The sequence below is a fragment of the Myotis nattereri genome (genome assembly GCF_964212035.1).
Source record: "Myotis nattereri genome assembly, chromosome: 3".
In the NCBI taxonomy this organism is placed as follows: Eukaryota; Metazoa; Chordata; class Mammalia; order Chiroptera; family Vespertilionidae; genus Myotis; species Myotis nattereri.
The window spans coordinates 58,564,364-58,577,838 of record NC_138077.1 but is presented as its reverse complement, the minus strand read 5'-3'; the positions used below and the strand labels follow the sequence as shown (position 1 = coordinate 58,577,838).

General features: G+C 44.5%; 1 pseudogene across 1 annotated transcript; it reads left to right on the top strand.

Annotated features, from left to right (window-relative positions):
• The first annotated feature begins 10,649 nt into the window (after nucleotides 1-10,649).
• LOC308515358 (2-(3-amino-3-carboxypropyl)histidine synthase subunit 1-like) lies at nucleotides 10,650-12,589 on the top strand (annotated as a pseudogene). Its single transcript has 2 exons — nucleotides 10,650-10,758; nucleotides 11,318-12,589. The product of its transcript is annotated as a 2-(3-amino-3-carboxypropyl)histidine synthase subunit 1-like (transcript).
• The last annotated feature ends 886 nt before the right edge of the window (nucleotides 12,590-13,475 follow it).

Here is a 13,475-nt window from a genome sequence, read left to right as displayed (position 1 = left end):
GCCAGCTCAGACAAGTAGTACTCTAAATTCACCATATGCATTGGTCAAATCAGTTCTGGGATCCCAGATTGAGAGGGAACATTGGCAAACCAAAGCACATATAAGGGAGCAGACAATCTGATGAAAGTCTCTAAAACTTGCCTGTGAGGAACATCTGAAGGACTGAAGTGCTTGTCTTTGGGAAGGAGATGCTGCTGTGGCACAGCAGAAGAGCCATCATAAAAAAGAATGAAATGTATCCTGTATTGTCCTAGAGCAGTGGTCAGCAAACTGCAGCTCGCAAGCCACATGAGGCTCTTTGGGCCCTTGAGTGTGCCTATTACACAAATTACCGACTTCTGCGCATGGGCCACGAAGTTTCAATCGCACTGTACATGCACGCCCGCACATGGTATTTTGTGGAAGAGCCACACTCTGGGGGCCAAAGAGCTGCGTATGGCTTGCGAGCCGCAGTTTGCAGGCCTCTGTCCTGGAGGAAGGAAGTATGGGTTGCAAGAGGAAGATTTCGGCTCAATATATTCAACAATATATTCTCCTCAATTCAGCAATATTTATGGTGCCTATTATGTGTTAGGAACTGTTTTGGGGCATGGGATAAAACTGTAACCAAAATGGGCAAAAATCTCTATTTTCACAAAATTTACTTTTTGTGAGACATTAACATAAATATATGTCAGGAGATGATTTGTCCTAATGAAAAACTACAGCAACAACCAATTAAGATTAAAATTTTAAAAGGGTACAATTACATCAAAAAGCATAAAAACCTAGGAACAAATCTGTCAAAATATGTGCAAGGCTGATAAACAGAAAACTAGAAATTATTAGTGAGAGAAACTAAATATGACTTAAACAAGTGGGAGGATATGTCATGTTTGTGGCATATCTAAATATTATAAAGATGTGAATTTCCCCCAAAATTGACCTAGTGATTCAATGTAGTCCTAATTTTTTTTAAAAAAAAAGTATTGGTGCCGAAACCGGTTTGGCTCAGTGGATGGAGCGTCGGCCTGCAGACTGAGGGGTCCCGGGTTTGATTCCGGTCGGGGGCATGTGCCTGGGTTGCGGGCACATCCCCAGTGGGAGGTGTGCGGGGGGCAGCTGATCGATGTTTCTCTCTCATCGATGTTTCTGACTCTCTGTATCTCTCCCTTCCTCTCTGTAAAAAATCAATAAAATAAAATTTAAAAAAAGTATTGGTGCCCTGGCCAATGTGACTCCGTTGGTTGGAATGCCATCCTGTGCACTAGGAGGCCGTGGGTTCAATTCCCTGCTGGGGAGTGTACGGGAAGCAATCAATCAATGGATCTCTTTCATATCAATTTTTTAAAATGTATTGGTGTGTGTGGGGGGGGGGGGGGAGGACAAGCTAATTCTAAAAATATATATGGTCCAAGAGGAGCCACAATGATCTTAAAGAATAAATTTAGATATCTTACTGTACCAAATTTCAAAACTTTAAAGCCACAATAAATAAGACTGTAGTATTTTGGCAAAAGAAATGACAAATAGACCAATGAGATACAATAGAGTCCACAAACAGACCGACACATATATGGGTACTTTATGGCAAAGGTGATATACAGAACAGTAGAAAAGGTTGATCTTTTCAATAAATGGTGACAAGTCAACTGGATATTCATTGGGGGAAAATGAAAGTTGAACCAGGAAGATTGTAGATCTTAATTTAAAAGGCAAACATAAGATTCCTAAAAGATAACATTGGAGAACAGGGTCTGGCTTATAGAGGGGCTTTCAGTCCCAACAACAACAACAACAACAAAAATCACAGACATTCCAGAAAACTGGGATCTTAAGCCAGCCAAAGGAATGACATTTCAATTTTTCATTTTTATTTTTTTATTATTATTTTGTTAGCTTTTTTTGTTGCTTTATTTTTGCTTCTTTCTTTGTTCTCCTTTTGTTTGTTTGTTTCTTTATTTGTTCCTTTATTTCCTACTTCTTTTCACATTACTTTTTCAAACACGTGAGCAGCAGACATGTGAGCGGCACGCTCTTGTCCAGGGAGCATCAGCCCCGTGAGCAGCCTGCCTCGAGCCTAAGAGAAGCAGCCTCATATGGCCTGCCCCTGTCCAAAGAGCAGCAACCACGTGAGCAGTTCGACCTGTCTGAGGAGCAGCAGCTGCATGAGCAGTCTTCCTATCTCTGAGGAGCAGCAGCCCTGCACAGCCCGCCCCCATCTGAGGAGCAGCAGCTGTGCACAGCCCGCACCCTGCACTAGTCTGACGAGCAGCAGCTACACAAGTATCTTGCCCTCGCCCAAGCAGCAGCAGCCACACGAGCAGCCTGCCCAATCCAAGGAACAGCAACTGTGAGAGCAGCCCTCCCCCATCTGAGGAGCAGCAGTTCTGCGAGCGGCCCGGCCCCATTAGAAGAGCAGCAGCAGCCCACCCCAGTCCGAGGAGCAGCAGCCACACGAGCAGACCATCCACATCCGAGGAGTGGCAGCCCTGCGCAGCACACACCGGTCTGAGGAGCAGAGCCACAACAGCCTGCACCTGTCCGACGAGCAGCAGCCGGTCATACGAGCAGTAGCCCCACAAGCAGCCCAACCACATCAGAGGAACAACAGCAATGTGCAGTCAGCCCCCATTCAAGTATCAGCAGCCACATGAGCAGTCTGCCCCAGTTCAAGGAGTAGCAGCTGTGTGTGTAGCCCGCCCCCATCCAAGGAATAGCAACCTCGTGATCAGCACACCCTCTGTCTGAGGAACAGCAGCTGTGTGTAAAGCCTCTCCCCACCAGCCAGAGGAGCCACCACAACTGTGAACTGCACCCACCAGAGGAGCTGCTGTCAGCTGAGGAGCAGCTGCTACCACAATTGCCTGAGGAGCAACCACAGCCTGAGGAGCCACTGCCACCCAAGGAGCAGCCCCTGAACAACTCAACATCTAGATATGTCGGTGGGATCAAACGTGGGCACAGAAAGAAACCCCCAAAGGAAAGAAAAGGAGAACTCACAAGAAAAGCAGCTAAGTGAAACAGGGGCATGCAGCATGACAGAAAAAGATGAACCCCAAAAGACCCACACCAAAACACATCATAATTACCATGGCAAATGTTCAGGACAAAGAGAGAATCTTAAAGGCTGCAAGAGAGAGAGACGGAAAGTTACATACAAGGGATCTCCCATCCGATTATCAAACGATTTCTCAACAGAAACACATCATGCCAGAAAAGAATGGACGGAAATTTACAAAGTGATGCAAAGCAAAGGACTGAATCCAAGAATACTCTATCCAGCAAGGCTATCATTCAAAATTGAAGGGGAAATAAGAAGCTTCACAGACAAAAAAAGGTGAAGGGAGTTTATCACCACCAAGCCAGCAATGCAAGAAATGATAAAGGGACTGGTGTAAAAAGAAGAAATAAAAAGCTCAGAAAGAAAACAGCCACAAAAATTAGAAATGGCTACAAACAAGTACCTTTCAGTAATAACTTTAAATGCAAATGGACTAAGTGCTCCAATCAAAAGACATCGAGTGGCTGAATGGATAAAAAAAATGACCGATACATTTGCTGTCCACAAGAGACCCACCTCAGAAGAAGGGACTCACACAGACTGAAAGTGAAGGGATGGAAAAAATATCTTTCAGGCAAATGGAAATGAAAAAAATGCTGGGGTAGCAAAACTTATATCGGACAAAATAGACCTCAAAGTGAAGGCCATAACAAGAGATAAGGAAGGCCACTTCATAATACTAAAGGGATCAATACAACAAAAGGATATAACCCTGATAAACATATATGCACCCAATGCAGGAGCACCCAAATACATAAAAAAAAAAAAAACTCCTGGAAGATATCAAGGGAGAGATCGACAATAATACAATCATAGTAGGGGACTTTAATACACCACTGACATCACTGGATAAATCCTCTAGACAAAAAATCCGCAAAGAAACAGCAATCCTAAATGACTCACTAGATCAGATGGACTTAATTGACATCTTCAGAACATTTCAACCCAAAGTCATGGAATATACATTCTTCTCAAGGGCGAATGGGACATTTTCAAAAATAGACCACATATTGGATCACAAACAAAGTCTCCCCAAATTCAAGAAGATTGAAATCATACCAAGCATCTTCTCAGACCACAGTGGCATAATATTAGAAATAAACTACGATAAAAACAACCCAAAATACTCAAACACTTGGAAGCTGAATAGCATGTTATTAAATATTGATTGGGTTACCAATGAGATCAAAGAAGAAGTTAAAAAAAAATCCTGGAAACTAATGACAATGAAAACACAACAATCCAAAACCTATGGGACACAATGAAAGCAGTCCTGAGAGGGAAGTTTATAGCTCTACAGGCCTATCTCAAAAAAAAACAAGAAAAAATGGTAGTAAATCATCTAACTCTACATCTCAAAGAATTAGAAAGAGAGCAACAAGAAAAGTCCAGAGTGAGCAGAAGGAAGGAGATAATAAAGATTAGAGCAAAATAAATGACATAGAGACAAAAAAAAAAAAAAAACAAACAACAAAAAAAAAAACAAAAAAACCAAAAAACCAATACAGAAAATCAATGAAACCAAGAGCTGGTTCTTTGAAAGGATAAACAAGATTGATGAACCTCTAGCCAGGCTCACCAAGAAGCAAAGAGAGAGGACCCAAATAAACAAAATCAGGAATGATAGAGGCGAAATAACAACAAATCCCACAGAAATACAAATGATTGTTAAAAAATACTATGGACAACTCTACTCCAACAAACTAGACAACCTGAAGGAAATGGACAAATTCCTAAAAAAATACAACATTCCAAAATTCAATCAGGAAGAATCTAAAAATCTCAATAGGCCAATAACTATGGAAGAAATTTAAGCAGTCAACAAAAAGCTTCCAGCAAACAAAAGCCCAGGACCAGACAGTTTCACAGGGGAGTTTTACCAAACATTCAAGGAAGAACTAAAACCTATCCTCCTCAGGCTACTACAAAGAATTCCAAAGGAAGGAACACTTCCACACTCATTCTATGAAGCCAGAATCACCCTAATACCAAAACCAGGTAAAGACAACACAATGAAAGAGAATTACAGGCCAATATCTCTCATGAACATAGATGCCAAAATCCTCAACAAAATCTTAGCAAATCAGATCCAGCAGTACATCAGAGAGATCATACACCATGACCAAGTAGGATATATCCCAGGGATGCAAGGATGGTACAATATCCGCAAGTCAATAAACATGATATATCACATAAACAAATTGAAAGAAAAAAGCCACATAGTCATATCAATTGATGCAGAAAAAGCAATTGACAAAATCCAACACCCATTCTATCTAATGAAAGAGAAACATGGTAATTAGCCGTAACTTCGCTACCCTTCCCATTGGCTAATCAGGGCTATATGCAAATTAACTGCCAACCAAGATGGCGGCCGGCGGCCAGGCAACTGACGCAAACAGGAGGCTTGCTTGCTCCAGTGACGGAGGAAGCCAAGGTTCCCTGCCTGCCGCTGCTGGGCTCTGAGCTGCTAAGAAACATTGTTACAAATATAGAAGCTAAACAAAACTCCAGAAACCTGCTTTCAGTCAGCCAGGATCTCAGAGCTGGAGTTGCAACAAAGTTTCAAATACAGAAGGTAACCAAAGCCAGAAACCTGTTTTCAGCAGCCGAGGTCTCACAGCTAAAGCCGGCTCTCAGCCCCAGTGACAGCCATAGAAGGTAAATAAATCCAAGAATTAAAAATAAGGAAAAAGGGAGAGGTTGGGAGCTTCAGTCACCCGCCAGCCTGAAAACAGCCCTCAGCCCCTCACCCAGACTGGCCAGTCACCCCAGTGGGGACCCTCACCCTGAAGGGGGTGTGACCAGCTGCAAAAAGCCATCATCCCCTCACCCAGGCTGGCCAGGCACCCCAGTGGGGACCCCCATCCTGATCTAGGACACCCTTCAGGGCAAACCAGCCGGCCCCCACCCATGCACCAGGCCTCTATCCTATATAGTAAAAGGGTAATATGCCTCCCAGCACCGTGATCAGCAGAGCAGCGAGGCCTCCCAGCACTTGGATCAGCGGGACTACAAGGCCTCCTGGCCCCTGGAGCAGCGTGACAGGGGACAGCACCCAAACCCCCTGATCGCTCTGCGGCTCTGTGTGTGACAGGGGGCGGGGCCACAACCTCCCTATCCACCCTGCTCTGTTCATGAAAGGGGAAGGCACCCCAACCCCCTGATCGGCCCTGCTCTGTGCCTTATAGGAGGGAGCTCCCCAACACCCTGATCGGCCCTGCTCTGTGCATGACAGGGTACGGTGCCCCAACCCCCTGATCGACCCTGCTCTGTGGGTGACAGGGGGTGGCGCCCCAACCTCCCCATCGACCCTGCCTTGGGTGTGACAGGGGGCGGCACCCCAAAGCTCCAGTCAGCCCTACCCTGAGCGTGATTGAGGGTGGCATCACAACCCCCTGATCGGCCCTGCTCTGTGCATGACGGGGGTAGCTCCCCAACCCCCTGATCATCCCTGCTCTGTATGTGACAGGGGGCGGCGCCCCAACTCCCCAATCGGCCCTGCTCTGAGCCTGACCAGGAGCTGCGGGGCAGGCACCGAAGGATTGGGCCTGCCCTCTGCCACCTGGGAGTGGGCTTAAGCCAGCAGGTCGTTATCTCCCAAGGGGTCACAGACTGTGAGAGGGCACAAGTGGGGCTGAGGGACACCACCCCCCACCCCCGCCAGTGTGCAAATTTTTGTGCACCGGGCCTCTAGTCTTTAATAAAAACTCTCAGCAAGGTGGGTATAGAAGGATCATACCTCACCATAATAAAAGCCATATATGACAAACCCACAGCCAACATCATACTCAATGGACAAAAACTAACACCATTTCCCCTAAGAACAGGAACAAAACAGGGATGCCCACTTTCACCACTCCTGTTCGACATAGTACTGGAAGTATTAGCCATTGCAATTAGACAGGAAGAAGAAATAAAAGGCATACAAATTGGAAAAGAAGAAGTAAAACTGTCCTTATTTGCAGATGACATGATATTCTACATAAAAAACCCTAAAGACTCCATCAAAAACTATTAGACTTAATACATGAATTTGGCAATGTAGCAAGATACAAAATTAACGCCAAGAAATCTATGGCATTTCTATACACCAATAGTGAACTTACAGAAAGAGAGACTAAAAAAACAATACCATTTACCATCGCACCAAAAAAATTAAGATACCTAGGAATAAACTTAACTAAAGGGGTAAAAGACCTCTACTCAGAAAACTACAGGACGTTGAAAAAAGAAATAGAGGAAGACATAAACAGATGGAAGAACATACCATGTTCTTGGATTGGTAGAATGAACATTATTAAAATGTCCATACTACCCAAAGCAATCTATAAATTCAACGCACTTCCAATTAAAATACCAACAGCATATTTCACAGACCTAGAACGAACTCTCCAAAAATTCATCTGGAATAAAAAAAGACCCCGAATAGCTGCTAATCCTGGGAAAGAACAAAGTAGGTGGGATCTCAATACCAGATATCAAGCTGTATTACAAAGCCACTGTTCTCAAAACTGCCTGGTATTGTCTCAAGAACAGACATACAGATCACTGGAATAGAATAGAGACCCCAGAAATCTATCTGAACCAGTATGCTCAATTAATATTTGACAAAGGAGGCAAGAACATAAAATGGAGTCAAGATAGTCTCTTCAATAAATGGTGTTGGGAAAATTGGACAGCTACATGCAAAAAAATGAAACTAGACCACCAACTTACACCATACACAAAAATAAACTCAAAATGGATAAAGGACTTAAATTTACGATGGGAAACCATAAAAATACTAGAAGAATCCAAAGGCAACAAAATCTCAGACATATGCCGAAGCAATTTCTTCACTTATACAGCTCCTAGGGCATTGGAAACTAAAGAAAAAATAAACAAATGGGACTACATCAAAATAAAAAGCTTCTGCACAGCAAAAGAAACCATCAACAAAACAACAAGAAAGCCCACTGCATGGGAAAACATATTTGCCAATGTCATATCTGATAAGGGCCTAATTTCCAACATTTATAGGGAACTCATACAATTTAACAAAAGGAAGATAAAATATCCAACCAAAAAATGGGCAAAGGACCTAAATAGACACTTTTCAAGAGAGGGCATTCAGAAAGCCAAGAGACATATGAAAACATGCTCAAAGTCACTAATCATCCGAGAAATGAAAAATCAAAATAACAATGAGGTACCATCTCGCACCTATCAGAATGGCTATCATCAACAAACGACAAGTGCTGGAGAGGATGTGGAGAAAAAGGAACACTCGTGTACTGCTGGTGGGAATGCAGACTGGTGCAGCCACTATGGAAGACAGTATGGAGTTTCCTCAAAAAACTAAAAATGGAACTCCCATTTGACCCTGTGATCCCACTTCTAGGAATATATCCCAAGAAACCAGAAACACCAATCAGTACGGATATATGCACCCCTATGTTCACAGCAGCACAATTCACCATAGCTAAGATCTGGAAACAGCCTAAGTGCCCATCAGTAGATGAATGGATTAGAAAACTGTGGTACATCTGCACAATGGAATACTATGCTGCTGTAAAAAAGAAGGAACTCTTACCATTTGCAATGGCATGGATGGAACTGGAGAGCATTATGCTAAGTGAAATAAGTCAGTCAATGAAAGAAAAATACCACATGATCTCACTCATTCATGGGTAATAAAGACCATTATAAACTTATGAACAAAAATAGACACAGAGGCAGAGCTGCCTCAAACAGATTGTCAAACTACAGCGGAAAGGCCCGGGAGGGTGGGGGGGCAGGGCGGGGGGGTAAGAGATCAACCAAAGGACTTGTATGCATGCATATAAGCATAACCAATGGATATAAGACACTGGGGGGAAGGGGAGGCCAGGGGATTGTCAAGGGTGGGGGAAAAAGGAGACATATGTAATACTCTTTGTAATACTTTAGGCAATAAAACAATTAAAAATAAAAAAATTTAAAAAAGATAACATTGGAGAATATATTGATGACTTGTTATAGGGAAAGATTTTTTTAAGCTTGACAAAACACACTAACCATAAAGGGAAAATAGATAAATTGAACTGCATTAGAATTGAGAACTTCTGCTCATGGAAAAAGCACTCTAAAGAAAGTGAAAAGTCAAACCACAGGATTGGAAAAGATCATTTTCTATATCAATAATTAATAAAGAACCTAGAATATAAACCTAGAATATTTTTTAAAAAAATAAACACATATGGTCCAACCAATGTGGCTTAGTGATTGAGCATCAACCTATGAACCAAGAGGTCGTGTTCGATTCCAGGAGGCAGCAGCCAATCAATGATTCTCTCTCATCATTGATGTTTCTATCTCTCCCTTCCTCTCTAAAATAAAAAAGTATATTAATAAAAAATAAACACATATGGCAGTAAAGAGATCACTCAGTTTTTTAAAAGAGGTGGGAGAGGGAGACATGAAGAGATACTTCATTAAAGAGAATATTCAAATAATAAATATATAAAAAGGGACTCAAATTCACTGGTCATAAGAGAAATGCAAATTAAAACTGCAATAATGAGATACCACTTTACACCTACAAGAGTAATAAATATTTTTCAAAAGATATCTGTAATAACAAGTGCTGGTAAGTAGGTGAATGAATAAGAACTCTCATTGACTACTGGTGGACATATAAATTTTTATGACTACTTTGGAAAATTCTTTGGTAGTATCTTCTAGTGCTACACATATGCATATCTTTTAACCTAGTAATATTACTCCTATATATTGTCCAATGCAAACACATGTACACCAAGAAACACATAAAGAAACATCCATGGCAACATCCTATATAACAGAAGCCTAATATGCTAAGTGTCTGGTTGTGTGGTGACTGGTTGACTGTTCAACCAATCAAAGCATAATATGCTAAGGTCACTCAACCGCTCACTATGATGTGCACTGACCACCAGGGGGCAGACAGTTGACCGGTCAACCAGTTGCTATGATGTGCACTGACTACCAGGGGACAGACGCTCCAACTGGTAAGTGAGCTTGCTGCTGGGATCTGGCGAATCGGGACTGAGTGAGATGGGCCAGACATGTTCTGGAGCCCTCCCAAAGTCCCTCCCTGGCCACGATCATGCACAGGTGGGGGTCTCTTGGACTGGCCTGTGCCCTCTGGCAATCTGGGACACCTCGGGGGATGTCAGAGAGCCTGTTTCGGCCCGATCCCACAGGCCACTCCCCTCAGGAGGGCAGCAGACACAAGGTTCATGGCTGGTGAGAGCTGCTGTGGTGCTGTGAACCTGTCTCAATCAGGACTGATTGGGCATGAGCCCGCAGCAGGCACAGTGGGGCCAGGATGAGCAAGAGCAGCAGGTAGGAGCTGCAGGCAATGTTGGACTGAGGGTTTTGGCCCCGATCCCCACAGGCCACCCTGAGGGACACCACCCGTGCATGAATTCGTGCACCGGGCCTCTAGTTACTCATAATAGCTCAAGACTGGAAGCAACTCAAATGCCAACAAACAGTAAAATGAATCAATAAACTGATATTGTCACAAAATTGAATATTATACAGCAATGAAAAGAAACAAATGCCTGCACCATATGGCATTTGTGACATATGGAGTAGTGGCATGGCACCATATGGCATCAAGCTCCAGCATCAGCTACAGCATCAGGGCCAGTCCTCACGCACCGACCCACCCACCGACCTTTTCTTTAGAATAGTGCAAATGGGCAATTGTGCGCTCACCTAAGGAGCAGATCCAGGGCTTTCGTAGCAGGAAAAATAGGAAGCGGTCAGCTCAAGGATCAAGCCTTGATGTGTGGTTGCAGTCTCTTCCAGAAGTCTCCCCAGCCAGGTGAGTTCCCAAGACACTCTGTTCTGGAGAAGGTTGAGTTGTGCTCCCTGAGTGTTCTTATATTTGATTCTCTAAAGACCACGCCTACTTCTTCTAGGGATTATATTTCAGAGGTCTTTAGATAGGATTAATTTCACACCCTAATTAATCTCCCCAAATAACCTCTATAAGCATAATCTAATCAAGAGTCACCGATTTTACAGCAAACCAGCCCTAACGACCCGCCTTTCTATCTAAATGTCTATACCCCAGGATTAGTATAAAATCATATCACCTAGAGAATTATTTTGTTTTAATCCCTACCCAGGGACATTTTACCCATTGACTTTTAGAGAGAATGGAAAGAAGCAGGGGGGTGGGGGGGAAGGGGGCTTGTGGGGGGGTGAGCGGGGGTTCCCCACATGGGCGGGCCAGTGATGGCAGCACTGTTGGCCTCCGAGGCGGCCCTGGCAGAGGTCGAGTCCCTCAGGGTTGCTTGGCCAATCAGATACCCCCTGAGATCCTGAACAACCCCCAGCTGCAGGCCGCCATTCAAGTCCTGCCTTCCAACTATAACTTTGAGATCCCCAAGACCATCTGAAGGGTCCAACAGGCCCAGGCCAAGAAGGTGGCCCTGCAAATGCCGGTAGGCCTTCTCCTCTTCCCTGCACCATTGTGGATATCTTGGAAAGGTTCACAGAGGCCGAAGTGATGGTGATGGGTGATGTGACCTATGGGGCTTGCTGTGTGGATGACTTTACTGCAAGGGCCCTGGGAGCTGACTTCCTGGTGCACTATGGCCACAGCTGCCTGGTTTCCATGGACACCTCTGCCCAAGACTTACGGGTGTTGTATGTCTATGTGGACATCCAGATAGACACTACCCACCTACTGGACTCTATCCGCCTCACCTTTCCCCCAGCCAGTGCCCTTGACCTGGTCAGCACCATACAGTTTGTGTCAATCTTGCAGGCAGTTGCCCAGGAGCTGAAAGCTGAGTATCGCATGAGTGTCCCACAGTGTAATCCCCTGTTTCCTGGGGAGATTCTGGGCTGCACATCACCCTACCTGCCCAAAGAGGTGGAGGCTGTTGTATATCTTGGAGATGACCCCTTCCATCTGGAGTCTGTCATGATTGCCAACCCCGATGTCCCTGCTTACCGATATGATCCATACAGCAAAGTCCTATCCAGAGAGCATTATGACCATCAGCGAATGCAGACTAACTGCCAAGAAACCATAGCCACTGCATGCTCAGCTAAATCCTGGGGCCTTATCCTGGGCACTTTGAGCCGTCAGGGCAGCCCCAAGATCCTGGAGCACCTGGAATCCAGACTGCAAGCCTTGGGACTTCCCTTTGTGAGGCTGCTGCTCCCCAAGATCTTCCCCAGCAAGCTCAGTCTGCTTTCACAGGTGGACATGTGGGTACAAGTGGCATGTCCACGCCTCTCCATTGGCTGGGGCACAGCCTTCCCCAAGCCGCTGCTGACACCGTATGAGGCGGCGGTGGCCCTGTGGGACATTGCCTGGCAGCAGCCCTACCCCATGGACTTTTATGCTGGCAGCTCCTTGGGGCCCTGGACAGTGAACTATGGGAGAGACCAGCCCTCCCAAGCACCCCACAGGCCTGCGCTGGGGAAGATGCAGGAGGAATCTGAGGGCACCTTTCTCCAGCCTTGACTTGTGAGGGTTGCAGCTGCAGAGAGGAGGAAGTGGTGCCACTCCCTCCGTGAGACTTTCGCTCCTGAGTCTCAGGGTCCTGCCCTCTGGAGGAGCAGTCTCGAGGCTGGTGGTTTTCGGAACAGGGGGCAGACGTTTTCTCCGCACTTTTTCTTCTTCCTCTTCTTAAAGAATACCTTTCAGCATTTCATATAATACTGGTTTGGTGGTGATGAACTCCTTTAGCTTTTTCTTATCTGTGAAGCTCTTTATCTGACCTTCAATTCTGAATGATAGCTTTGCTGGATAAAGTAATCTTGGTTGTAGGTTCTTGCTATTCATCACTTTGAATATTTCTTCCCCTACATGTTTTAAAGAACAGAGTATTTAATGTTCATTTAAAGTTGTTTTCTATGCTTTGATTTGCTCTAGCCTCTCTGTGATCCCATTAAGAACCCCCACAATTTATTGCTTTCAAACCATCAGTAAAGTGTGTAACACCCTAAATATAATAAAGCAGGATAAGAAATGGTGATGGAATGGAGTGAATGGGAGAAGGAGGCTTTGCCACTAGGGGCCAGACACCCCAAAGGAACACCTCTCTGAAAAGGTAAAATGAATAGAGAGCAAAAAGCGTGAGGGAGAAGGGTGTTCCATGCTAAGAAAAGTAAATGCAGAGACTCCAAGGCAGGCTATGCTGTGCACATTTAAAGACCAGCAAGGAAACCAGGGTGTGTGGAGCCAAGAAAGACTTTAAGAAATGGCATCAGAGAAATAGCCAGGAGCCAGATAATGCTGGCCATGGATTTTACTCTGAGTGAGACAGAAAGTCATTACAGTAAGGGTTTTGGGCAGAGAAATGACATAATTAAAGTTAATTGAAATGTATCACTCCAGTTGCGGTGGAAAGAATAGACTGTAGAGAGGCAGGAACAGGGAGGAGGTTTTCTAAAAGAAAGA